Here is a 27,665-nt window from a genome sequence, read left to right on the forward strand (position 1 = left end):
TGCTCGGCCCGCGCCCAGTATGTGCATTTGAGTCGAGTGTGCCGTTTGAGTCCACCCAAACAAAACGTATTGCAAGCCGGCTCGCAAGACACGGATTGACCTCTTTGGTCAGGTTATCCAGAAAGTCGCGCCTGACGAAAGTAGGCCCTAGCTCGAACCGATGACTGGAGAGGCGTGCCGGTCCCATAGAGTTTGGTCCGGTAAGACACAAATACGGAGTAGCATGGGCCCTAGGTAAGCCACGTCAAATCGTCTGCCACATTTAATGCAATGAGACGACACAACAGTCACGTGAGGCGCCAAACCATCATCATTATGACTCATTTCTCATTGAGGACATGTGTCTCTTGAACAGACTAAAAGGAGCTGTCGGCATGTGGCATGAATTATGGGAACATGAACTGAAGTGACAGCTGACAGGTCCTTTCACCGTTTCGTCATCTTGCCCCCTTCGCTCCCTTCGTCATTGCTGCTAGGCAAAGTTTTAGCGTGCAATCTACTTTCTCTTCCCACTCAGAGCCACCAAATTACCACTGTCAGTGATGGCGCACGACATCAAATGAAGACCAACCGCAAACGCCTACGGTAACACCGCCGAGCAATGGCGAAGCTAGCGAAGGATCTCAGGGGGGCCAAAGAGAAAATATGCAACTTGGGGGGGGGAATGAATGCACTCTACTAAATTTAAGCCTTCACAAAAGATTCCCTTCAGTAATTAAGCTATGGCTGGGGAGGCAGCGGCACCCCCAGTATTACATGTAGCTCCGCCCCTGCCGCCGGGTGAGGCGAAACGGCCATTCAAAGGGGAGCGACCCGTCAAGTCGAGGCAACCGTGAACGCCATCAAGGGACGTTGGATGCCTTCATTCATAACAGAGGCTGTGCTGGAGAAGCTTACTGAACTCGGCCTCACCCTGCATCGAGAGGACGTGTTCTGGTGGGCGCCGGTACAGGAGGGCGGAGCGCCGCCAGGCGCAACTCTAGAGCCAGACTCACACAAGCGGGTGTTGTCGATGCCGTTTGTTCCACGAGGGCTGGATCTAACTCTTCATGATTTTCTCCGCGGCCTTCATTCTATTATGATATTGAACTCCATCACATATCTCCCAATGTCATGCTTCACGTTCCTTGCTTCGTCGTGATGTGCGAGTCTTTACTGGGCATGCAGCCCCACTGTGCGAGAGCGGAAGCGTTTAACAATGCGGTTGATGTAGTCGTACACCTTCACGATCCGTCCTGATCAAGTACCGAATGCACGACACCTCCACGCTCAGCACACGTTCAACTCTACGATGTCCACGTCTTCTTAATCCAGCAAGAGGGCCGAAGTAGTAGATGAGTTCCGGCAGCACGACGGCGTGGTGACAATGGTGGTGAAGAACAATCTCCGCAGGGCTTCGCCGAGCACAACAAAAACTATGACGGAGGATAAACTAGAGGGGGCGAGGTTGCCGGCACACGGCTTGGTGAATCTTGATGTGTTCCGGGTGCTACCCCTGCCCCTCTATTTATATGTTGAGCCCTAGGGTCGTTTTTTGGAGAAAGAGCCTCCTCAAAGTTGGTTTGGCATGCAAGGCAAGAGTCCTTCTTGGACTCCAGGACCAGACGCCAGGTGTCGGTGTCAAAACCGGCGGATCTCGGGTAGGGGGTCCTGAACTGTGCGTTGAAGGCGGATGGTAACAGGAGGCGGGGGACACAATGTTTACTCAGGTTCGGGCCCTCTCGATGGAGGTAATACCCTACTTCCTGCTTGATTGATCTTGATGATATAAGTATTACAAGAGTTGATCTACCACGAGATCGTAGAGGCTAAACCCTAGAAGCTAGCCTATGATTATGATTGTTGTTGTCCTACGGACTAAACCCTCCAGTTTATATAGACACCGAAGGGGGCTAGGGTTACACAGAGTCGGTTACAAGGGAGGAGATCTACATATCTGAATTACCAAGCTTGCCTTCCACGCAAAGGAGAGTCCCACCCGGACACGGGACGAAGTCTTCAATCTTGTATCTTCATAGTCCAACAGTCCGGTCGAAGGATATAGTCCGGCTGTCCGAGGACCCCCTAATCCAGGACTCCCTCAGTAGCCCCTGAACCAGGCTTCAATGACTATGAGTCCGGCGCGCAGATTGTTTTCGGCATTGCAAGGCGGGTTCCTTCTCCGAATACTCCATAGAAGATTTTGAACACAAGGATCGTGTCCGGCTCTACAAAACAAATTCCACATACCACCGTAGAGAGTATGATATTTCCACAAATCTAATCTGCTGACAACTTTTCATGACGTGACATCACGCCATGGCCCAGTCATTATTCGAACCATTTTTCTCAACTAGCTACTACACATATTGTGAGGCGGTTTTCTTCGCACGTCTTGTCGAAGCAGAGATCGTGTCCCCCTATCACGGGATTCTCATCAATACGGGTGTGGGTAACCCAACCGCACCATCAATCACGACGCTTGGGGAATAAGTGAGTTTACCAGGCAAGTGGGGAGGCGCATAATGACCCACAAGTATAGGGGATCCATCATAGTCCTTTCTATAAGTAAGAGTGTCGAATCCAACGAGGAGCAGAAGGAAATGATAAGCGGTTTCCAGCAAGGTATTCTCTGCAAGTACTGAAATAAGTGGTAACAGATAGTTTTGTGATAGGATAATTTGTAACGAGCAACAAGTAACAGAAGTAAATAAAGTGCAGCAAGGTTGCCCAATCCTTTTTGTAGCAAAGGACAAGCCTGGACAAACTCTTATATAGAGAAAAGCGCTCCCAAGGACACATGGGAATATCGTCAAGCTAGTTTTCATCACGTTCATATGATTCGCGTTTGGTACTTTGATAATTTGGTATGTGGGTGGACCGGTGCTTGGGTACTGTCCTTACTTGGACAAGCATCCCACTTATGATTAACCTCTATTCCAAGCATCCGCAACTACAACAAAAGTATTAAGGTAATCCTAACCATAGCATGAAACATATGGATCCAAATCAGCCCCTTACGAAGCAACACATAAACTAGGGTTTAAGCTTCTGTCACTCTAGCAACCCATCATCTACTTATTACTTCCCAATACCTTCCTCTAGGCCCAAATAATGGTGAAGTGTTATGTAGTCGACGTTCACATAACACCACTAGAGGAGAGACAACATAGATCTCATCAAAATATCGAACGAATACCAAATTCACATGACTACTAGTAGCAAGACTTCTCCCATGTCCTCAGGAACAAACATAACTACTCACAAAGCATATTCATGTTCATAATCAGAGGGCTATTAATATGCATATAGGATCTGAACATATGATCTTCCACCAATTAAACCAACTAGCATCAACTACAAGGAGTAATTAACACTACTAGCAACCCACAGGTACCAATCCAGACTTGGAGACAAGAATTGGATACAAGAGATGAACTAGGGTTTTGAGGGGAGATGGTGCTGGTGAAGATGTTGATGGAGATTGCCCTCTCCCGACAAGAGGAGCGTTGGTGATGACGATGGCGATGATTTCCCCCTCCCGGAGGAAAGTTTCCCCGGCAGAACAGCTCTGCTAGAGCCCTAGATTGGTTCCGCCAAGGTTCCGCCTCGTGGCAGCGCAGTTTCGTCCGAGAAGATGGCTTGTGATTTTTTTCCATCGAAAGACTTCATATAGTAGAAGATGGTCATCGGAGGGCCACCAGGGGGCCCACGAGGTAGGGGCGCGCCTAGGGGGTAGGGCGCGCCCCCACCCTCGTGGGCAGGGTGTGCCCCCTGGTGAACTTCTTGCGCTCAATATTTATTATATATATTCTGAAATTGACTTCCGTGAAGTTTCAGGACTTTTGGAGTTGTGCAGAATAGGTCTCTAATATTTTCTCCTTTTCCAGCCCAGAATCCCAGCTGCCGGCATTCTCCCTCTTTATGTAAACCTTGTAAAATAAGAGAGAATAAGCATAAGTATTGTGACATAATGTGTAATAACAGCCCATAATGCAATAAATATCGATATAAAAGCATGATGCAAAATGTACGTATCAACTCCCCCAAGTTTAGACCTCGCTTGTCCTCAAGTGAAAGCCGAAATCGAAAAATATGTCCACATGTTTAGAGATAGAGGTGTCGATAAAAATAAAATACGGACATGAGGGCATCATGATCATTCTTAGAACAACAACTTATATAGTTCTTGTCATATGATTTCTTATGCTAGAGTAATAATTCAATCACAATTTCAAGTATGAATCGTAAACTTCATTGACAACTAACAAACTGTAATCTCAGTCATTGGAGCAATTGCAATTTATCATCACATAGGAAAGAGTCAATATATAAGAGCTTTTTAGCAAGTCCACATACTCAACTATCATATAGTCTTTCACAATTACTGACACTCACGCAATACTTACGGGTATGGAATTTTAATCGGACACGGAGAAAGATAGGGGCTTATAGTTTTGCCTCCCAACGTTTTACCTCAAGGGTAATGTCAACAATAATAGTTCGTGAAAACTTACATCCAATTAGCCATATATACCAGGATCTTTCCAACATGTTGTGCTTGCCAAAAGATAAAATGTAAAAAGGAAGGGTGAAGATCACCATGACTCTTATGCAAGGTAGGAGATAAAAGTAAAAGATAGGCCCTTCGCAGAGGGAAGCAGAGGTTGTCATGCGCTTTTATGGTTGGATGCACAAAATCTTAATGCGAAAGAACGTCACTTTATATTGCCACTTGTGATATGGAGCTTTATTATGTAGTCTGTCGCTTTTATTTCTTCCATATCACACGATTGTATAAAGTTTATTTTCTCCCACACTAATAAGTCATACATATTTAAAGAGCAATTTTTATTGCTTTGCACCAATGACAACTTACTTGGAGGATCTTACTCAATCCATAGGTAGGTATGGTGAACTCTCATGGCAAAACTGGCTTAAGGGTATTTGGAAGCACAAGTAGTATCTCTACTTGGTGCGATGAATTTGGCTAGCATGAGGGGGAAAGGCAAGCTCAACTATGTTGGATGATCCCTGACAATATAATTTATCTCAGATGTAAGAAAACATAACCCATTACGTTGTCTTCCTTGTCCAACGTCAACTCTTTAGCATTTCATATTTTAATGAGTGCTCACAATCATAAAAGATGTCCAAGATAGTATATCTATATGTGAAGACCTCTCTTTCTTTATTACTTCCTATTAATTGCATCGATGACCAAAACTATGTTTGTCAACTCTCAACAACTTTTATTCATCATACTTTTTCTAAGTGAGCTCATTACTCTCCATAAGATCCTTATGATCTCTTTGTTTCCTTTTATTCTTTCTCTTTTCTTTTATTCACTTAGGATCATGGCAAAATAATCAAGCCCTTGACTCAACACTAATCTTTATTATATATAGCTCATGGACTCGATTACATAGAAGGATCATAAAGAAAAACTCACAACTAGATCATACTAAAAGCTTTTATTCTACTAGATCAAGATATTACCAAAAGGATCGAACTAAGAAAAACGGTAAAGATAAAAGTGATGGTGATACGATACCGGGGCACTCCCCCAAGCTTGGCAGTTGCCAAGGGGAGTGCCCATACCAGATACTCAATTCTTCTTTGTTGGTGGAGAAGGTGATGGTTTTGTTGATGGCGTAGGCTTGTCGTCCTTCTTCCAAGGCATAGGCTCACCATCATAGAAGGATGATCGAGTCTCTTGAAACCTCAAATCTGCAGCCAAACTCATCCTCTTGAATCTATATTCATACTCACAGTTTTGATTTTGCAGGTCATAGATCTGGGCTTGGAGGTGCTCGTTTTTCTCATGAAGCTTGAAGATGGCCTCCCCAATGTCCTTGACGTCCAGCTTGTGGTTGTTGGTGAACTCCGTGATCGTAATGTGATTGGAATCGAGTCCATGATCCACCATCTCCTGATCCTTGAAAACTTCTTGATCCAATGCCTCGAGCCTTGCCTCCGTGCTTCCGGTATTCCTTGGTCCCTCAACATCGCGGATGTGCAACAACCCCTCACGCATCTCAATGGTTTGAGGGTGTTGTAGCACCTCCGCGAGGTAGGGGTTGATGACCTTCTCGAAGAACTGGTCCTTGGGGGCACTTGAAGACGACATGATAACCTGGATCTGTCAGAAAACAGCTCAAAACAAAGACATGAGATTTTTGCGTGATACGGGAGTCAAAACCTCCGGGAGATTGTATAATGAATTTTTACCGACCAAAATACGTAACGTGTAAGAAAACGGAGTCCGGAGAGCACACGAGGTGCCCACGAGGTAGGGGGGTGCGCCCTCCACCCTCGTGGAGCCCTCGTGTCCTTCCCGAACTGCTTCTTATTTTTCTTTTTTAAAATATTCCAAAACGGAGAAATATTGCCTTAAAAACTGTTTTGGAGTCGGTTTACTAACCGTACCACATACCTATTCCTTTTCGGAGTCTGAAACATTCCGGAAAGTGTCCCATGTGTATTCCTCCGGGGTTACGGTTTCAATAACATTGGTTTCAACATTTATGGGATTACCTACGATATAATGTTTAATTCTTTGACCTTCACCACCTTCGAATTTGTGCCTTCGAAGTTGTTGATTTTTATGGAATCGGAACGATAGACCTCCTCGATAACGTAAGGACCTACCCATTTAGAGAGAAGTTTTCCTGCAAAAAATCTTAAATGAGAGTTGTATAGCAATACATAATCACCTACATTAAACTCACGCTTTTGTATTCTTTTGTCATGCCATCTTTTAACCTTTTCTTTAAACAACTTGGCATTTTCATAGGCTTGGGTTCTCCATTCATCGAGTGAGCTAATATCAAATAACCCCTTCTCACCGGCAAGTTTAAAATCATAGTTAAGCTCTTTAATAGCCCAATAAGCCTTATGTTCTAGTTCGAGAGGTAAGTGACATGCTTTTCCATAAACCATTTTATACGGGGACATACCCATAGGATTTTTATATGCAGTTCTATAGGACCATAATGCACCATCAAGTTTCTTGGACCAATTCTTTCTAGATCTATTAACAGTCTTTTGCAAAATTAATTTGAGTTCTCTATTACTCAATTCTACTTGACCACTAGACTAAGGGTGATAAGGAGATGCAATTCTATGATTAACATCATATTTAGCAAGCATTTTACGGAAAGCACCACGAATAAAATGTGAACCACCACCAGTCATTAAATATCTAGGGACTCCAAATCTTGGAAAAATAACTTCTTTAAGCATTTTAATAGAAGTGTTATGATCAGCACTACTAGTTGGAATAGCTTCTACCCACTTAGTAACGTAATCAACAGCAACTAAAATATGTGTATATTCATTAGAGGCAGGAAAAGGTCCCATATAGTCAAAGCCCCAAACATCAAATGGTTCATTAACGAGTGAATAGTTCATAGGCATTTCTTGACGTCTACTAATATTACCAATTCTTTGACATTCATCACATGATAAGACAAACTTACGGTCATCTTTGAAGAGAGTAGGCCAATAAAAACCAGATTGCAATACCTTATGTGCAGTTCTATCTCCAGCATGGTGTCCTCCATAAGCTTCAGAGTGACACTTGCGTAGGATCTGTTCCTATTCATGCTCAGGTACACAACGTCTAATAACACCATCTACTCCTTCTTTATAAAGATGTGGGTCATCCCAAAAGTAATGCCTCAAATCATAGAAGAACTTTTTCTTTTGTTGGTATGTGAAACTAGGTGGCATGAATTTGGCAACAATGTAATTAGCATAATCAGCATACCATGGAGCAGTATGAGAAGCATTTATGACATTTAATTGGTCATCAGGAAAGCTATCATCAATAGGTAGTGGGTCATCAAGAACATTTTCCAACTTAGACAAGTTGTCTGCAATGGGGTTCTCAGCTCCCTTTCTATCAACAATATGTAAATCAAATTCTTGTAGCAAGAGAACCCATCTAATAAGTCTAGGTTTAGCATCTTTCTTTTCCATAAGATTCAGCATGATCAATGTGAATAGTTACTTTAGAATTAACAATATAAGGTCTGAACTTATCACAAGCAAATACAACTGCTAAGAATTCTTTTTCAGTAGTAGAATAATTTATTTGAGCATTGTCTAGGGTTTTACTAGCATATTGAATAACGTTTAATTTCTTATCAACTCTTTGCCCTAGAACAACACCTACAACATAATCACTAGCATCACACATAATTTCAAAGGGTAAATTCCAATCAGGTGGCTGAACAATAGGTGCAGAGATCAATGCTTTCTTAAGTATTTCAAATGCTTCTACACAATCATCATCAAAGACAAATGGTATATCTTTTTGTAATAAATTATTCAGAGGCCGAGAAATTTTTGAGAAGTCCTTAATGAACCTCCTATAAAATCCGGCGTGACCAAGGAAACTTCTTATACCTTTGATGTCCTTGGGACATGGCATCTTTTCAATAGCATCAACCTTGGCTTTATCAACCTCAATACCTCTTTCAGAAACTTTATGCCCCAAGACAATACCTTCATTAACCATAAAGTGGCACTTTTCCCAATTCAAGACAAGATTAGTTTCTTCACATCTCTGCAAAACTCGATTAAGGTTGCTCAAGCAATCATCAAAATAAGATCCATAGATGGAGAAATCGTCCATGAAAACCTCACAAATCTTTTCACAGAAGTCAGAGAATATAGCCATCATGCATCTTTGAAAGGTAGCAGGTGCATTACATAAACCAAAATGCATACGTCTATAAGCAAAAGTACCAAAAGGGCAAGTAAAAGTAGTCTTTGATTGATCCTTGGCTGACACAGGTATTTGAGAGAAACCAGAATAACCATCTAGAAAGCAAAAATGTGTATGTTTGGATAATCTTTCTAGCATTTGATCGATAAAAGGTAAGGGGTAATGATCCTTTTTAGTGGACTTATTTAATTTGTGGAAATCAATTACCATCCTATAACATGTAATAATTCTTTGAGGAATCAATTCATCTTTACCATTAGGAACGACAGTAATACCTTCCTTCTTAGGGACACAATGGACAGGACTTACCCACTGACTATCAGCAACGGGATATATTATATCTACCTCAAGGAGCTTTAGTATTTCCTTTCTTACCACCTCTTTCATTTTAGGATTCACTCGTCGTTGATGATCACGAACTGGTTTAGCATCTTCTTCCAAATTTATATTATGTTGACATAGAGTGGGACTAATGCCCTTAAGATCATCAAGAGTATACCCAATAGCAGCACAATGCTTCTTCAGAGTTTTCAATAATCTCTCTTCCTCATGCTCTGAAAGGTTAGCACTAATAATAACATGATATATCTTTTTCTCATCAAGATAAGCATATTTAAGAGTATCAGGCAACGGTTTAAGCTCAAACACGGGATCACCCTTGGGTGGAGGAGGATCCCCTAGGATTTCAATAGGTAAATTGTTTTTCAGAATAGGTTCCTGTTTAAAGAATACTTCATATATTTCCCTTCTTTCATTCATAAACATATCATTTTCATGGTCTAGCAAATATTGTCCTAAAGGATCACTAGGAGGTACGGCAATAGAAGCAAGACCAATAATTTCATCCTTACTAGGTAATTCTTCTTCACGGTGTTGTCTACTAAATTTAGAGAAATTAAATTCATGAGACATATCATCTAAACCGATAGTAACAACATCCTTTTTGCAATCTATCTTAGCATTAACAGTGTTCAAGAAGGGTCTACCAAATATAATGGGACAAAAGCTATCTTGTGGGGAACCAAGAACAAGAAAATCAGCAGGATATTTAGTTTTCCCACACAAGACTTCAACATCTCTAACAATTCCCATTGGTGAAATAGTATCTCTATTGGCAAATTTAATTGTGACATCAATATCTTCTAACTCAACAGGTGCAATATCATGCATAATTTCTCTATATAGGCCAATAGGTATTGCACTAGCACTGGCACCCATATCACATAAGCCATGATAACAATGATCTCCTATTTTAACAGAAATAATAGGCATGCCTACCATAGGTCTAGGTTTATCTTTAGCACAAGGTTTAGCAATTCTAGCAGTTTCATCACCGAAATAATAACATGCCCATCAATATTATCAGACAAGAGATCTTTAACAATAGCAATATTAGGTTCAACTTTAACTTTCTCAGGAGGTGTATAAGTTTTAATATTGCTTTTACGAACCACAATTGAAGCTTTAGCATGATCCTTTATCCTAACAGGGAAAGGTGGTTTCTCAACATAAGAAGTAGGAACAACAGGATCATTATAAGTGACAATCTTTTCTTCAACTTTAATAGGTGCAGCTACTTTTACTTCTATGGGAGGATGATATTTAAACCGCTTCTCCTTGGGAGATCAACATAAGTAGCAAAAGATTCACAGAAAGAAGCTACTATCTCAGAGTCAAGTCCATATTTAGTGCTAAATTTACGGAGAGCATTGGTATCCATAAAAGATTTAACACAATCAAACTTAGGTGTCATACCTAACTCCTTACCTTCGTTGAGGTCCCAATATTTAGAGTTGCGTTTAATTATTTCCAATAAATCCCATTTGAATTCAATAGTCTTCATCATAAAAGAGCCAGCACAAGAAGTATCGAGCATGGTGCGATTGTTATCAGAAAGCCGAGCATATAAATTTTGAATAATCATCTTTCTTGAGAGCTCATGATTGGGGCATGAATATAACATTGATTTAAGCCTCCCCCAAGCTTGAGCGATGCTTTCTCCTTCGCGAGGCCAAAAATTAAATATATAATTGCGATCACGATGAACAAGATGCATAGGATAAAATTTCTGATGAAATTCCAATTTCAATCGTTTGTAGTTCCATGACCCCGTATCATCACATAGCCTATACCATGTCAATGCATCTTCCCTCAAAGATAAAGGGAAGACCTTCTTCTTAACAACATCTCCGGGGACACCTGCAAGCTTAAATAATCCACAAACTTCATCAACATATATTAGATGTTCATCAGGATGCATTGTTCCATCTCCTGCAAAAGGATTAGCTAGCAGTTTTTCTAACATACCCGAAGGAAATTCAAAGCAGACATTTTCATTTTCATTTTCAGTAGGTTCAGTTGGTTGAGGAGCAACTCTTTGATCTACTGGTCGGGGTGAAAATACCCCAAACAAGCCCCTCAGAGGATTACTTTCCATAGTAATAAGTGACAGTAAATTTCAGCACACTATATAAATTTTTCCTTACCAAATTCCACCTACCAAAGGCGCTTCACTCCCCGGAAACGATGCCAGAAAAGAGTCTCGATGACCCACAAGTATAGGGGATCTATTGTAGTCCTTTTGATAAGTAAGAGTGTCGAACTCAAGGAGGAGCAGAATGAAATGATAAGCGGTTTCCAGCAAGGTATTCTCTGCAAGTAATGAAATAAGTGGTAACAGATAGTTTTGTGATAGGATAATTTGTAACGAGCAACAAGTAACAGAAGTAAATAAAGTGCAGCAAGGTGGCCCAATCCTTTTTGTAGCAAAGGACAAGCCTGGACAAACTCTTATATAGAGAAAAGCGCTCCCGAGGACACATGGGAATATCGTCAAGCTAGTTTTCATCACGTTCATATGATTCGCGTTCGGTACTTTGATAATTTGGTATGTGGGTGGACCGGTGCTTGGGTACTATCCTTACTTGGACAAGCATCTGTCGGTGTACAAAAAGAGGGGTGCACTTTTTGTACCCCTATAACTATGCACGGGCAGTCAGAGTCGCGGGCACCACCACACCAAGCAAGGCAAGGGAGGTGAGCCAGGGTAAGATCGAAGCTCAAGGGAACTAGGACGACGCCAAGGCCAAAACCACGAAGAACAAAGGAGACGAAGCGGACTCCCTCAGCAAGATCCTTGCCGGGAGACAGCTTTGGCAACCCCGGCAAGACCCTTGCCGCGGCGACTCGCCCCATGCCTACGGAGCAAATCACCCTTGATTCCAATGCCCCCATGGGGCAAGGATTCAGGAGACATCCCCGTGGTGGCATGCAGATCTTTGTGAAGACATTCAAGATCAGATATGCATTAAGAAGACGACGACCTTTGGCGAGATACCAGCCAGGGAAGACCACAAGGCCCCCGGCAAGCGCCTTGCCGGGGATGACAGCAGGCGCCCCGGCAAGACCCTTGCCGGGGCCCCGGCAAGGCCCTTGCCAAGAAAATCCGCAGGGCCACCATCAGGCCCACGCCGACTAAACCTCCACCACCGTACGCATGCGGCTGCCGACCCAACCAGCTGGGCAGGCACCTACATGGCGGCATGCAGATCTTCGTGAAGACCCTCCACTGCGCCACCTCAGCTGCCTGCCTACCTACATGGCATCACAGGCATCGCTGGCCAGGGCGCGTGTCGACACAAGAAGGAGCGGCGACGGACGAGACATGTTTCTTCCCCGTCCCCGATAAAGCAAGGACACCTAAGCAAGACTCATTAAATGCGCCTTGTCATGTAATGCGAGGGATAACCTCGCATCACTGTACCCTTTCCACCTCCTGCGTGCCACTGTGGCAACCCCTTTTTCTATAAAAGGAGGCCCGAGGCGACTAGGAGGAGGATTCGGGCTTTTTGGAGCTCCTAATGCCCCAGAGCTAGCTCAAGAACAGGAATATACATCCACCAAAGCGGGAGTAGGGTTTTACGCATCCTCGCGGCCCGAACCTGGATAAACAAACTGTGTACCATCTATTTGATCCGCTCTTCTCACGACCCCGCGCCCCGCTAACCGTAGTAGGGATTCTTGTGATCCCATAGGTGTCGTTCCCACCGACATCTTTGGCGCGCCAGGTAGGGGGCGCAGTTATGAGAATCGGCTTTAGCAGTTAGTTCGACGCTTCTTCATCATCATGGCGCCCAAGAAGAAGACGACGGTGGCGGTTGGCCAGTCGGAAGCCGGACAGCCCGTCCCGACACGAGCGAGCAGCGGACCGGTCGCAGAAAGGACCCGGGGCGCTGCTCGCGAACACCAACGCCATCCCAGTAGCCGGAGTTTGGGAGGCGGTGATGTTTGTGCGCCTGGTAATGGGCCACACATCGTCAAATCCAAAGGCGGAGCCAGGCCCTCCGCGGGCGGAGCGGGGACTTCCAAGGTCATCGCCGCCCCACCCGAAGGCAACGCAAGGGCCTCCAAGACTCCCACGCCGGTGCCAACAGCGCGCTCCTCCCAGGCAGCGCGCGACGAACGGCGCCATCACGCCAAAGATCCCGGGCGTCGCCGCGGGAAGAGCCCCGAGCGCCACTCCCGGGACGTAGAAGACCCGCCTGCTCGCCGAAGCACCGGTGACAACGGCATGCGACCGCAGTGTCGTGATAGAGCTCCTTCTGACATGGTCAGAAGTCGAAGCGCGTCGTGATCCATGCAGGTTCCGCTGCCACCGACGCCAGCAGAGGCCCTGGCGCACGCGCAGTTGCTCCTCGACTTTCCTCCCACTATGGGAAAACTCGAGGAATGGAGAGCCACTATCCGAAGCCTTGTTGCGGTGGCCAACAAAGACGAACCAAGTCCGGTGGGGCCCCCAGGTCGACGCTCCGATGGAGTCCCACGCACCAGTGGCGGAAAGGCCGGTGGCGCCGCAACCATGGTGCATTCACCTCTTCCCCATCCGATACCGCGGACGCCGGCTCGTCGCGATGTCACGGGCGACGACATTTCCATAGCGTCGTCTGACCCACGGACCCACTCTGACCAACACCAAGTTCTTTGGGAACGAGCCCATGAAGACGCTCGAACCACTATCAAGCGCCGGCACGGAGCGTGCCACCATTCATACAGGCAAGCAGGGCCTGCTGCGAACCACCCGGCACCGGAGAGCCCTGGAGGCCTACCTTACGAGGTAGGTTGTCCGGCTTTTACCCGTGAGCTGCGGCAGTTCCAGTGGCCCACTCGCCGCACCTTCAAACCTGACGTTGGTGAGAAGTACAACGGCAAGACCCACCCGTCTGAGTTCCTCAGCATCTACACCATCGCGATGCAAGCTGCCGGAGCCCGCGACGATAAGGTTCTTGCGAATTACTTTCCATTGGCTCTTAAACCCAACGCCATGTCGTGGTTTATGCACTTGCCGGTAGACTCTATTTCCTCCTAGTCGGATTTGTGCCATGAGTTTATTGGCGCCTTTACTGGAGGCCACCAAGCCCATGGCCAAGCAAGCGACCTGCACGTCATTCCCCAGAAGGGAGGCGAGAGTCTGCGCAAGTATATACAGAGGTTCAGCCGGGTACAGTACAATATCCCTGATGTTCACCCTGCCGCCATCATCAGCGCGTTCCATCAGAATGTGCGTAACCGCAAGATGCGCGAAGAGCTGGCAATGAACAAGATGAAAGACGTGGCAGAACTCTATGTTCTTGCTGACAGATGTGCCCGGGCTGAAGAGGGAAGGAAGTACCCCGGTGAAGATGCCAGCGTGGAAACCGACTCCTCAGATGAGGATAATGCCGCCCCGGCAAAGAAAGGCCGGCGCCGCAACAGGAAGCGCAAAGGTAAAGCTGTGCTTGCCGTCGAGGGATCTGACGACGCCGGCTCCGCCAAGAAAACCAAGGCAGATGACCCCGGCAAGGAAATTGCCGGATGTGTCGCCTGCCGGGCCTTGGAGGCTGCCGAGAAGCCAGGAAACTCCGACAAGCAATACTACAAGATCCATCGCACCAAAGGCCATGATCTCCAGAACTGCCGACAGGTTGAGCTCCTTGCTGAGAAGCAGAGGGCTGAATATGAGAGGCGGGACAAGGAGAAAGGCCAGGACGGTGCTGAAGGGTCCGGCAAGAAGCATGACGGCAGATGGGCCGTCGCGGCAAAGATAAACAACAGGAGAGGCCCGCCCGGGGCCGTGACAAAAAGCCAGAAGACGATGATCACGAAGAGGATGATGAGTCTGGTGACCAAGAATTTCAGAAAGCTACAGAGGCCATGTGCGTCGATGGCCGCGCCTCGCTGCATACCTCTCACCGCCAGCTTAAACAGTGGGCGCGTGAGATTACAGCGGCAGAGCCGTCGTTTGATGCCCAAAGGCCGCTGAAGTGGTTCGGCACACCTATCATTTTTGACACTGAGGATCACCCTGATCGCACTACTACAGTCGGGTGCTTGCCATTGTTGGTTTCACCAACAATACGCAACCTCAAGGTGACAAAGATGCTAGTCGATGGCGGGGCCGGTCTGAACTTAATCTCGCCTGCCGTGATCGAGAAACTGCAGATTCCTGATGAAGACCTCGAAGAGACGGGCATGTTTCAGGGGGTCAACCCGGGAAGAAGTCAACCAAAGGGAAAGGTCACCTTGCCCGTGACTTTTGGGAGTGATCTGAACTACAGGACAGAAAGGATTGTGTTCGACGTTGTCAAGATCCCCTTGCCTTACAATGGGATCCTTGGCCGCCCAGCGCTGGCCAAGTTCATGGCGGCGTCACATTACACCTACAACACCCCGAAGATGCCGGGGCCTGTGACGGTCATCACCGTCCCATCAGACAAGAAGGATGCGCTAATTTGCGCTGACCAACTCTACCAACAAGCAGTTGCAGCAGCCGCCACTGCTAAGGCGCTTGCTCCTGCCGCTGGAGCCCTGAGAAGGAAAAAGAAGAAGACCGGTGAGACCTCAGGCACCCACTCTGGCAAGCGCACCTCTTCGGAGTGTAGCGCTCCCGTCGAGGACGTGCCAGAGAGCTCCACCGATAGAAACAAGAAGTCCAGGGCCACCCCACCGGGAACCAAGAAGGTTTCTGTCAAGGAGGACGACACGGGAGGGGCTTTTACCATGAGCTCCGCCCTTGATGACAAATAGGAAGACACGCTCGTCACCTTCCTGCGGGCGGATGTCGATGTGTTTGCATGGCAAGCATCCGACATCCCCGGCATTCCCAGGGAGGTGATTGAGCACCACCTTGCTGTCTGTCCTCATGCGCGGCCCGTCAAGTAGAAGGTCAGAAAGCAAGCCTTGGAACGACAAGAGTTCATCACAGAGGAGATCCGGAAACTGGAAGCAGCGGGTTTGGTAAGAGGAGTGCTCCATCCAACGTGGTTGGCCAATCCAGTGGTAGTGCGCAAGGCAAATGGGAAGTGGAGGCTGTGTATTGATTACACAGATATCAATAAGGCTTGTCCCAAAGACCCCTTCTCGTTGCCGCGCATCGATCGGATTGTTGACTCCACGGCTGGGTGTGATCTGTTGTCATTCCTCGATGCCCACTCCGGCTACCACCAGATCTTCATGACAAGAGAAGACGAAGAGAAAACGGCATTCATCACCCCATGTGGTACGTATTGTTTCATACGAATGCCTTTCGGGTTGAAGAGTGCCGGTTCAACGTTTGCAAGGGCGGTCCAGATTGGTTTTGAACCCCAGCTCCATAGAAATATGGAAGCTTATATGGATGATATAGTGGTCAAAACCAAGAACATGGCAACCCTCATACCAGATTTACAAGAAACATTTGCAAACCTATGCAAGATCAATCTCCAGCTGAACCCTGAGAAGTGCGTCTTCGGCGTCCCGTCCGGCAAGCTTCTCGGGTTCTTTGTGTCGTAGCACGGGTAGAGGCCAATCCGGACAAGATCAAAGCTATAGAGCAGATCGAAGCACCCAAGCGAGTCAAGGATGTGCGTCGGCTTGCTGGTTGCGTTGCCGCCATGAGCAGGTTCATTTCCAAGTCCGTCGAGCGCGCCTGTCGGTGTAAAAACCGGCGGATCTCAGGTAGGGGGTCCCGAACTGTGCGTCTAGGCCGGATGGTAACAGTAGGCAAGGAACACGATGTTTTACCCAGGTTCGGGCCCTCTTGATGGAGGTAAAACCCTACGTCCTGCTTGATTAATATTGATGATATGGGTAGTACAAGAGTAGATCTACCACGAGATCAAGGAGGCTAAACCCTAGAAGCTAGCCTATGGTATGATTGTTGTATGATGAAGTTGTCCTACAGACTAAAACCTCTCCGGTTTATATAGACACCGGAGAGGATTAGGGTTACACAAAGTCGGTTACAATGGTAGGAGATCTTGAATATCCGCATCGCCAAGCTTGCCTTCCACGCCAAGGAAAGTCCCATCCGGACACGGGATGAAGTCTTCAATCTTGTATCTTCACAGTCCTGGAGTCCGGCTGAAGGTATAGTCCGGCTATCCGAACACCCCCTAATCCAGGACTCCCTCAGTAGCCCCTGAACCAGGCTTCAATGACGACGAGTCCGGCGTGTAGATTGTCTTCGGCATTGCAAGGCGGTTTCCTCCTCCAAATTCTTCATAAAAGTTTGTAAACACCAAGAGTAGTGTCCGGCTCTACAAAATAAGTTTCCATGTATTGCCACAGAGAGAATAATATTAACACAAATCTAATCCGCTGACGTATTCCGCAGCGTGACATCACACTACGGCCAAGCCTTTATTCGAATCGTTTTCACTTTTCCACCTCAGCGTGTTTTGCGAGGCGGTTTCCTTGGCACGTCTTGTCAAAGCAGAGATCGTGTCCCCTTTATTTACGGGATTCTCATCAATACGGACGTGGGTAACCCAATCGTGCCCGTTAGCATGTCTTCTCGATTAAAGGCGAGTCCCAAACGGTTACGGGGAGGGCTCCTGGTATTCAACCTCTTATAAAGAGACCAAGGCCTTACTCCTTTTTCCAATCTCAAAACAAGTTCGCCCGTCGCCTCGAGTTCCAACACCCTAGGCTGCAGATTCCAGGCGCTTCAGACCTTCGACAATGTCCGGTTCCGACCTTCAAGGCCGATGGATGCCCTCCTCCGTCACGGAGGAGGACGTGCTAAAGTTGAGAGAGGCTAAGTTCTTGACCGCCAAAATTTTGCATAGGTTGCCTGCTCAAAGGCAAGCTATTCCCAGTCCCCAGCCCGGTGAGAGCGTAGTGTTCATGTCTCACTTCCTTCGGGGGTTAGGCTTCCCGATGGATCCCTTCGTGAGGGGGCTGATGTTCTATTATGGGCTGGAATTTCATGACTTAGCCCCGGAGTCCATCCTCCACATTTTCTCATTCATCGTTGTGTGCGAAGCGTTCCTCTGTGTTACTCCTCACTTCGGATTATGGCTTAAGACTTTTGGAGTGGAGCCAAAGATGATCGAGGGACGGCACGTAGAGTGCGGAGGCGCTGTCATAAGTAAGAATGCTGATGCTCCATGGCCCGAGGGCTCCTTTCAAGAGGAGCTTGGCTTGTGGCAACGAGAGTGGTTCTATATCACCGCTCCCAGGAGCACCAAGTGGGTGGCGCCTCCTGCCTTTCGCTCGGGCCCCCCACCACGGCTAGCGTCATGGGTCAACAAAGGATTAGATTGGGGGTTATCCAAAGACGTGCCCTTGTTGCAGGGCCGCATTAGGGATCTCTTAGAAAGAGACCTCAACCTGGTCAAGGTGACGCAGGTCATGCTGATTCGCCGAACACTGCCCGACAAACGTCGCTCCCTTCGTCAGTGGGAGTTTAATCCGGAGGGACCACGAGCTCTCCAGCATTTTATGGGTGCAACGCCCGTGGAGATGTATAAAATGTTCTTCAGATCACAAGCAATGTGTCCGGATTTGACCGAGGACGCAGGTTTAAGCTGCAATCGCCCGGATACTCAAGTAAGTAACCTTGTGCCCGGACTCGCTATCAGTAAAATTGTCATAAATTCGCCCCTAAAAGGGCTGTCCTTTTAAACAGGAGTGGATAGCGAAGGCAAAGCTGATCAGGTGTCCGGCTCCCCTTCCTGAGACCAGGCTGGATCCTGTGCTAGTCAGGATGTTGAAGATCGTGCCTTTGCAGGGAAGTGAGGGGGAGGACAAGGAAACTATGGCCTCCTCGAAGGAGGCTGCTCCGAAGGGAAGAACCGACAATTCCTCTCCTAAGGGGAAGAAGAGGGCCGCCTCTGACGACCCGGAGACCATGGCCTCAAAGCGGGGGAAAAAGTCCTCGTCAGAGGGTCCGACGCCGGGGAGATCCTCGGCCGAACTATGCCCTCAAAGGGATCAGCCCTCCAGCGAGCCGTAAGTAGAGAAAGATTTTCCTTTAGAGGGATGAGAGAAAGCCTTGCTTTTCATCTGAGAAGATTAACCGAAATTTTACTTTGTAGCTCGGACCTCAGCCCTTCTTAGCAGAGCTCGTCTTCGGGGGATCTTCTTCCGGAGATGATGGAGAGTGGAACGCCTCCCCCTGCCGTACCGCCTGGCGAGGCGGGAAACCCTGAGGTGTCATCGCGGAGGGTTTCTCCAAATCCGGCAGGGGTGGAAGGTAGCCATATGTCCCCCCAAGGTTCTCCGTGTCCGGCCTTTGATGGAGGTCATAGGACGAGTCCGGCAACGTCCGATGCGCGGTAGGAGGAGCTGATGATTCTGCTGGGGCGAGCTTCTATCTCAGAGGAGCACTGTGCATTGATGGGTACGGTGATTGGAAGTATTTCATTCGCGGAAAGCGGATTGCATGAGGACGTCAGAAGTTTGCTGACGGGTTTTGAGGTAACTTTGATAATGTAATTCTTTGTCAGTTGCGCATAAACAAGATGCGCCCTGTGTAGATAGTAGCCCCTGAGACTCTGTGTGTTGTCAAAATTGACGGCGCGCAGAGGATCATAATCCCAGGTCTAAAATGTCGCCTTTGTATACAGGTGGCGAAGTGTTCGGAATCGAGCCGAACTGATGATTTTGCCGAACTAAAGCAGCAACTTGACGTGGCAGATGCCGACATCGCACTCGTCAATGAGCGGCTTGATGTGGCTCAAGGTATGCAATTCCTCGGGCGACATCTAGTAAGAGGAGCTTTATGCCAGTATCTCACAATGTGTGTGCTTGACGCAGATGGTGCGGCCGCCGTGGAGAGTCTTCGGGCGGAACTTGCCCGAGCTAAGGAACAAGCTAGGAAAAGTGATGCGGCTACCGAGAAGGCCCTTGAAGAGCTGAGAGCCGAACATGCTGCTCACTGCCGAAGCAAGAAGGAGATGGCCGTGATGGCCGTGAAGTTAAAAAGTGCTGCTGACCGTTGCAAGTTTCTTGAGAAAGAAGACCGGGCAAGACAGACGGACTTAGAGAAGGCCGTTGCTGATGCCAAGGATGCTCGCTCTGCGATGAGAGCTGCGAAGGAGGAGCTGCGTCAGGCCGGACAGATTGCGGCTGGAAAGCCCTTTATGTTGCGGAGGAAGTTTTGCGATCCGAAGTTTGCTCCGTTGGACCGGATGTGGAGTGCGGAGGACACCTATCTGGATTTGGCAGTGAGTGCTGCTGATGCGACCGAATACTTTCAAGATCAAGAAGATCGCGAAGTGGAAAGGCTTTTCTGGTCGTAGTTCCAGAATCCAGAGCGTCCACTGGCAGTGGACGATCGCCTGTCTCAATGGGCCGAACTGAATAGATTGTCCGGACTCGCCATGAAGTACGCCATGGGTCATCTGTGGCCGGGGAGATCGGAGCCGAAGAGTTATTTCAGCTTGGTGCAGCAATTCCTTGACGCGGTGCCACGTATCAATGCGATGAAGAGGTCAGCATGCATAGAGGGCGCACGGATGGCTCTTGCCCGTGTCAAGACATACTGGGCAAAGATGGAGACCACCGTTGTTACATCCCGAGATTCGGACAAAAGCCGAGTACCCTCCGAGCACTATTTTCAGGAAGTCCTTGAAGGCGCTCGTGTAATAGAGACGCAATGCTCGAAGGATGCTATGTTCTGATAGCATAGGTAATTATAAAGCAATATTTTGATGAATTGTAGTAGCCTTTTATACTTGTGCCTTCAAGTATTTGGAACACCTCATGTGCGGCCGTTTTAAGATATATGTACAAAATCTGAAAGATTGCAGTCGTTGGCTTCAGCCCCCACGCACATAGTGCGGGGGTGCTCACAGAAGGCGCATTTTCACACTTAATCCAACGTCTTGTTCCTACAAAGGAGGTGATAGCGCAGCGAGCTAGGCAACCGGACTATAATGATTTAACACTTTCACTTAGCCATAGGAGCTTGACAATGGGACTATTTAGGTAGCCCCTGGTGGCGACTGCGCTCGCCCGAATTCGGGGTGTGTATGTGCCTGGCCGGGAAACGGCCCTTCGTTAATGCGGAGGAATCCTACAGATTCCGGAGAGTCATCGAGTGGTTGACCAGTCTCACGCCATATCATGACAGTCGGTTTTCGGCTTTCTCTACTAAGGTGCTCGCCTGGCCGAACCAGGGAGCAATCGCAGTAGTTCTCCTGGTGCCGCCTTAGCCGATAGAGCGGAACGTAAGGCGGCCGAACACAGGAGCCGGGCAACCCAACATTTGACCAAAATCATGACTCGGAGCTGATGCATATAAGGCCAAACTCGTGACGCCGAACACTCCCTAAGGTATTCGGTCTTTATGAGAGCGGGCGAGGTAACGCTCTGAGGTATAAGCCCCTAGTGTCCAGGTACGCGCAAGAATTCTGACGTGGCCACATGCCAAGACGCCAGCCTCCTCCTTGGTCATAGAACCAGGGTATGTGTATCAACAAGAGACAGTAAAAAAGGTTTACGCAGGGTCTTAATCTGAAAATAATCCTTGGAACGGGTCCCTACTGCACGTCTGCGCCTGTGTCTCCGTTGTGCCGTATCCTAGACGGGCCCAGCACGACGTTCATCTGTAAAAAGAGAGAAACTAAGTTGAAAAAGGGGCGTGCCAAACAAAAGTTATATGAAATAAACAAAGTGTAAAGTAAAATATGAAAAATTGAGCTTTATTGTCTCTTATTTTATACGTGTGAAGCCCCTAGTGCAGGGGTATATGGCCACTAAGCCTTTATCAACGATACTTTTGTGCCAGACTCGTCTATCCGTGTCCGTGGTCTTAATGACCTGTTCCGATGTTCTGGCTGGTGAAGTCATTGTATTGTGGGGCTGTTAAAGCGGCCGCACAATCCTCCGTTTGGGGGAGGTGTTCTCACTGCTTCCCCTTTAAGGAGATGATGCCGTGTGGACCGGGCATCTTAAGCGTAAGAGATGCATAATGCGGTATTGCGTTAAAGCGGGCGAAAGTTTCGCATCCCAGTAGTGCTTGATAGTGACTTGAGAATGGGACGATGTGGAAAGTCAGCTTTTCGCGACGGAAGTTATCAGCAGAGCCGAAGATAACCTCGAGCCGGAGAAAACCCATGCAATGGGTGTCCGGACCTGGCGTTACTCCTTGAAAGGAGGTTTTGCTGTGGCGAATTCTTTTTGGGTCGATCCCCATGTGGCGGATTGAGTCCTCATATATCAGGTTGAGTTCGCTGCCACCGTCCATAAGGACATTTGAAAACTGGAGTCCGCCAATTATTGGATCGAGTACCAGGGCAGTCCGGCCTGGGTTCCTGACACTTCTAGAATAATCCAGATGATCGAAGATGATTGGTTTTGACAACCAGTGGCGGGATTCCTTTGGGATAGGCCGTGGGGCGCGTACCTTTATGGGCGCCGCACATTTTGTTATGTGGAGTAAGTTTACTGTTTTTACTTCTTGTGGGAAATTCTTTTGTTTCCTGGTACTCTGCTTTTGGGGTTCGTCCTCGTCTTCGCTTGGTGTGTCGAGCCCCTTGTGTTCGGCGTTGAGTCTGCCGGATTGTTTGAAAACCCAACAATCTTTGTGGGTATGGTTAGCAGGCTTTCCGGGAGTGCTGTGTATTTGACATATCCTATCCAAGATTTTGTTTAGGTTGGATAGGTCGTCCCTGTTATCTTGGAGGGGCGGCTTTTTCTAATTCTATCGTGAGCTTTTGAATCCGGCGTTGACTGCCGTGCTCTTCGGACTTTTTTCCTTAGTCCGGCGACGGTCCTTATTGCGTCGTGGTTTTCCGTTTCCATCCCTAGTTTCGGATGTACTTGGGTCACTGGTGCTGCATCTTGCCAACCAGCTGTCCTCTCCTGCGCAAAAGCGGGTCATGAGGCTTGTTAGTGCAGCCATTGTTCTTGGCTTTTCTTGGCCGAGGTGTCTGGCGATCCATTCGTCTCGGACCTTATTCCTGAAAGCCGCTAAAGCTTCAGCGTCCGGACAGTCGACTATTTGATTCTTTTTAGTAAGAAATCTATTCCAGAATTATCGAGCTGACTCTCTGGGCTGTTGAGTTATGTGACTAAGATCGTCTGCATCCGGAGGGCAGACATAAGTCCCTTGAAAATTTGCTCGGAAAGCGTCCTCGAGCTCTTCCCAACTTCTGATTGTGTTTTCAGGAAGGCTTTTGAGCCAATGCCGGGCTGGCCCTTTAAGCTTGAGGGGTAAGTATTTTATGGCGTGGAGGTCATCTCCTCTAGCCATATGTATGTGGAGGATATAATCCTCGATCCAGACTCCAGGGTCTGTTGTTCCATCATATGCCTCTATGTTTACGGGTTTGAATCCCGCTGGAAATTCATAATCCAGGACCTCATCGGTGAAACATAGGGGGTGTGCGGCACCCCTGTATTTGGGTGTGCTGGATTCTGATAATGGCTTTATTGCATTGCTTACGAGAGCTTGCTTTCTTGGCCCGTAAATGGACCTAGCTAGGCCATGATGCGAATCCTTAAGTGGGTCGCATGCCGGCTTAAGTGCGGCGCTGCTTGCCGCTTTATGCTGGCCATGGGGTCGTCTATCCGACCGTGTGGCTTTCTCACTTTTGGAATGCGAGGGCTCTAAGGCCTCTTCGTCGAATTCAGGCAGTAGCTTTCTCTTCGGATAGCTTTTAGTGCGGCGACTGTCGCCGTATTTGTCTGCGGTATTGATTACTTTACTCCATCTGATCCTGAGTGCATCTTCCGCAGTTTTTAGCTTCCGCTTCTGCTTTTTCAGGTTGCGTGCGGTTGCAACGAGCCGTTTGTGGAGGTTCTTCTGCTTCATGGGCTTGTCCGGCGTAGGGTCGTCCGGAATGCCATTTTTGCCGGGGGAGGGATGTTCGGTTTCTCTATCCGGGTTGTCCTGTTGGGACGGTTGCTCTAAGGCATGCTCGTCGTCTACCGGCTCATCCTGCTCTATGGCTGGGTCTTTATCGAGGCGGGGCTTGGGTCGGCGTTTACACCGACGCTTTGATTGTTTTTCGAGAGATCGATCCCTCTTTCCATCCCCGTTTTCCTCGTTGTCGCTTCCTTTAGGACTATCCACCATGTACACATCGTGAGATGAGGTGGCTGTCCAATGCCCTATAGGCGTTGGTTCTTGGTTGTCTCCTGCATCGTCGTCCATACCGTCGATGTCTTCGGAGTCGAAGTCGAGCATGTCGGTTAAGTCGTCGACAGTGGCTACGAAGTGGGTGGTGGGTGGGTTTTGAATTTCTTCATCATCCGAATCCCATCCTTGCTGACCGTAGTCCGGCCAGGGCTCTCCTGATAAAGAGAGAGACTTTAGCGAATTCAGGATGTCGCCGAAGGGCGAGTGCTGAAAGATGTCTGCGGCGGTGAACTCCATTATCGGCGCCCAACCAGATTCAATCGGCAAGGGCGCGGGGGGCTCAGAGTTCGGAAAGGAATCCGGCTCCTCGGAGTCACGGGCCATGCGGAGTGCGGGGCTGGAGTTCGGCTCGATCGCCTCTGAGATCGCAGCCCCTGAGGCAGCGTCCAACCGCTGATCCTCGATCGGCGCAGTAGGCTCCGAATCAATGGTCGGAACCGATGCGTGTGCGGCCTCCAAGGCGCTATTCAGCGGCAGAGCTATATCATGCCCATCGAGACAGTGCGGCGCGCTTGGCTGTGGCTCGAATCCGTCGAAGATCAAGTCCCCGCGGATGTTAGCCGTGTAGTTTAGGCTTCCAAACCTGACCTGATGGCCAGGGGCGTAGCTTTCGATCTGCTCAAGGTGGCCAAGCGACTTGGCCCGCAGTGCGAAGCCGCCGAAGATGAAGATCTATCTGGGGAGAAAAGTCTCACCCTGGACTGCATCGTTGTTGATGATCGAAGGAGCCATCGGGCCTAAAAGCGACGACACAGAGGAACTCTCAATGAAAGCACCAATGTCGGTGTCAAAACAGGCGGATCTCGGGTAGGGGGTCCCGAACTGTGCATCTAGGCTGGATGGTAACAGGAGGCAAGGAACATGATGTTTTACCCAGGTTCGGGCCCTCTTGATGGAGGTAAAACCCTACGTCCTGCTTGATTAATATTGATGATATGGGTAGTACAAGAGTAGATCTACCACGAGATCAAGGAGGCTAAACCCTAGAAGCTAGCCTATGGTATGATTGTTGTATGATGAAGTTGTCCTACGGACTAAAACCTCTCCGGTTTATATAGACACCGGAGAGGATTAGGGTTACACAAAGTCGGTTACAATGGTAGGAGATCTTGAATATCCGCATCGCCAAGCTTGCCTTCCACGCCAAGGAAAGTCCCATCCGGACACGGGACGAAGTCTTCAATCTTGTATCTTCACAGTCCTGGAGTCCGACTGAAGGTATAGTCCGGCTACCCGAACACCCCCTAATCCAGGACTCCCTCAGCGCCCTTCCCTTTTTCAAGATTTTGAAAAAGGCGGGCCCGATGGAGTGGACACCAGATGCCGAAGCAACATTGCAAGATTTGAAGAGGTACCTCTCCTCCGCGCCAATACTAGTTGCGCCTAGGCCACGGGAACCGTTGCTGCTATACTTGGCGGCAACGAACTAGGTGGTCAGCGCCGCACTAGTGGCGCAGAGAGAAATTGGTGACGAGGTAATAGCAGCGATAGAGCCCGATGCCACCGATGCAGAGACGACACAGCCAATTGGAGTGCCGCCGAAGAAGAACATGATGCAGCACCTGGTCTACTTTGTTAGTTCCCTCCTGCAGGGGGCTAGATCAAGGTACTCCGGTGTGCAGAAACTTCTCTTCGGCCTTCTTATGGCCTCGAGGAAGCTGCGTCACTACTTCCAGGCGCACGAAATCACTGTTGTCACTCTCCTCCCTCTGCAACGGATATTGCACAATCCAGACACAACGGGAAGAATCATAGAGTGGGCACTGGAACTATCCAGCTTTGGCCTCAAGTTTGAGAGTACCTCGACGATTCAAAGCCGAGTCCTGGCGGAGTTCGTTGCAGAATGGACCGCGACGCCTAATGAAGAAGCCCAAGAGACTGCTCTCCCCGGCAAGGAGGCAAGTTGCGACTGGATCATGTACTTTGATGGAGCTTTCTCCTTACAGGGTGCCGGGGCTGGCGTACTGCTTGTCGCGCCCACCGGAGAGCACCTCAAGTACGTGATCCAGATGCACTTCCCCAGGGAGGTGTCAACAAACAATACGGCTGAGTACGAAGGGCTACTTGCTGGTCTTAGGATCGCGGCGGACCTTGGAATCAAGAAACTCGTTGTCAGGGGCGACTCACAACTTGTCGTCAAGCAAGTCAATAAGGATTACCAGAGCCCGTTGATGAAGGCCTACGTCGATGAAGTGAGAAAGCTGGAAGAGCGTTTTGACGGTATACAGGCAGAACACGTTCCCCGAGCGGAGAATGACATTGCCGATTACCTGTCAAAATGCGCTGCCCTCAAGCTACCTGTGGAACCAGGTACCTTTGTGCTTCGGCTAACTCAGCCATCCGTTGATCCATCAACAGAGTAGAACAAGAGGAGAAAATCAGGGCCCGGCAAGTACTTTCCCGCCGAGCTCCCCGAAGCCGCCGGCAAGGATGTTGCCGGAGACACTGAGCCCGCCACAGGACGGCTAGCTCCGACGGAGCATCAAGCTCTTGCCGTGGAGACAGCCGCTCCTATAGCGGAGGAAATGCCTTTAGTCCTCGCCGTCGAGCCCTAGGCTCCAGCGTGGGCACAACATACCGTCCAATTCCTCCAAACAGGGAACTTCCTGAAGAGCAGGAAGAAGCGGAAAAAGTAGCCTGTCGCTCTACTATGTACCAGTTCGTCGATGACGTCCTGTACAGAAAGAGGCCGAACGGTGTGAAATTGAAGTGTATCCCTTGAGAGGAAGGACTGGGGCTGTTGGCGGAGATACATGGAGGCGTATGTGGATCCCACATAGGGTCGAGGGCCCTTGCCGGCAAAGCGTTTCAGCAAGGCTTCTTCTGGCCCACCGCCCTCCAGGATGCGACAACACTAGTCACCAGGTGTGAAGCGTGTCAGTTCCATTCAAAGAAGCTTCATCAGCCAGCTCAAGCCCTTCAAACCATTCCTCTCTCCTGGCCTTTCTCGGTCTGGGGGCTCGACATACTGGGCCCTTCCCCCGCGCTGTCAGGGGCTTTGAGTACTTGTACGTTGTAATCGACAAGTTCACAAAGTGGCCAGAAGTGGAAGCAGTGAGGAAGGTCACAACACAGTCAGCCGTCAAGTTCTTCAAATGACCGGTGTGCCGTTTTATTGTACCCAATAGGGTCATCACCGACAACGGCACGCAGTTCACAAGCCACACCTTCATGCAATATATTCAAGACCTCGGCAGCAAGGTCTGTTTCGCTTCTGTTGCTCACCCACGAAGCAATGGTCAAGCTGAGAGGGCAAATGCTGAACTACCGCGAGGCCTGAGGACAAAGACCTTTGACAGACTGCACAAGAGTGGAAGGCGCTGGATTGATGAATTGCCGGCGGTTCTTTGGTCAATCAGAATGACACCAAATCGAGCCACCAGCCAGACACCCTTTGCCTTGGTATACGGGGCAGAAGCAGTTCTCCCCATGGAACTCATATACGGGTCACCTCGAGTACTCGCTTATGACGAGCTTGAGCAAGAGCAATTGCGGCAAGATGACGCAATGCTCCTTGAGGAAGATCGTCTTCGGGCGGCTGTGAGAGCAGCGCGCTACCAGCAAGCC

The sequence above is a fragment of the Triticum dicoccoides genome, chromosome 3A (genome assembly GCF_002162155.2).
Source record: "Triticum dicoccoides isolate Atlit2015 ecotype Zavitan chromosome 3A, WEW_v2.0, whole genome shotgun sequence".
In the NCBI taxonomy this organism is placed as follows: domain Eukaryota; kingdom Viridiplantae; phylum Streptophyta; class Magnoliopsida; order Poales; family Poaceae; genus Triticum; species Triticum dicoccoides.